The sequence below is a fragment of the Octopus bimaculoides genome, unplaced genomic scaffold (genome assembly GCF_001194135.2).
Source record: "Octopus bimaculoides isolate UCB-OBI-ISO-001 unplaced genomic scaffold, ASM119413v2 Scaffold_278951, whole genome shotgun sequence".
Classification (NCBI taxonomy): Eukaryota; Metazoa; Mollusca; class Cephalopoda; order Octopoda; family Octopodidae; genus Octopus; species Octopus bimaculoides.
The window spans coordinates 36,724-38,184 of NW_026329821.1; the positions used below are offsets into that span (position 1 = coordinate 36,724).

The following is a 1,461-nucleotide window of genomic DNA, read 5'->3' on the forward strand; positions in this document are numbered from 1 at the left end:
ATATATATATATATATATATATATATATATATATATATACACTCGGTGGCCACATAGACTCTTGAGCTAGAAATAAAAATCCCAAATTTCTTATATTCCCTCTCTATCAATGTAAAGACAGAAACGCTACACAAGAAAGAATCAACATGGAGAATCTTTTTTATTGAAAAATTCCAAACACTTCTTAATATATAAACTCCACGGGGACTATATTCTTTTTTCTAACCTACCTCATTAAATCTTAGAACAGACAAAAGCATCCTGCTTACAAAGAATCCAGCATTCAAATTAAAGAGTACGAAACTCACAGAATTATCTTCCCTTATCCACAGTAACTTTATAATCCCTTCCCTATTTCCAATTTGACGCATAAACATCCAGCCTTTTTGAAACAAAAAACACTACACAGAAACACATGCATCCTAACCCTTCCAACAATTTTTTCCAAGGAAAACCAGTGATCGTTAAAAGTTTAAAGACACTATGATGTATTGGTATATTTATTTTTTTATACATTTTTTTTTTTTTTTTAAACATTTTTTACCTCCTTTCCATTTATATTAAATTATGCTTTCAGTTTAGCATTCATCATCATCATCGTCGTTGTCAAGCAATAGTGGGGGTACAAACACAGACACACACAAATATACACATATACACGACAATCTTCTTTCAGTTTCCGTGTACGAAATCCACTCCCAAGGTTTTGTCTGAAATTATAAAGTGTTTCCCCATAATGAAACTAATTGAAATTGAAACCATATAATAGTGAAACAATTATATCACCTTACAACAGACGTATGATTGTTTAACTTTGGACATGTAATACCGAAACGGTGTAAATGATTGCTCCAGGCTTGCATTGCGCTAGACTGAAAATTTGTTTGGCCCATGACAACCCATACAACCTAAGTAACGTATATATGCAATTTGAATAAAATCGGTTGGGTAGTTCTCGAATTTCAGAGATGTATATCTATATATATACATGTATATACATACATATATGTAGGCGCAGGAGTGGCTGTGTGGTAAGAAGCTTGCTTCCAAACCATATGGTTTCGGGTTGAGTCACACTGCGTGGCACCTTGGGCAAGTGTCTTCTACTATAGCCTCAGGCAGACCAAGGCCTTGTGAGTGGATTTGGTAGATGGAAACTGAGAGAAACCCGTCGTTTATGTGTATATATATATATGTGTGTGTGTGTGTATACATGTATAAATATATACTCTTTTACTTTTTCGGTCATTTGACTGTGGCCATGCTGGAGCACCGCCTTTAAAAAAATTATATATATATATGCATATATACAAACATATATGTACATACCGTCACACTGTATCACGCTGAATTTGTTTGTTCTCTGATAAATGTTTTTTTTATATACATAGATGGATATGTGTTTGTGTGTGTGTATATATGTGTGTCTACATATATATGTATATATATATATATATATAT

At 32.9% G+C, this 1,461-nt stretch overlaps 1 protein-coding gene across 1 annotated transcript in view; it reads left to right on the forward strand.

Annotated features, from left to right (window-relative positions):
* Positions 1–1,461, forward strand: part of LOC106883241 (chondroitin sulfate synthase 1) — a 6,452-nt gene that overhangs the window by 2,606 nt on the left and 2,385 nt on the right. The window lies entirely within an intron of this gene.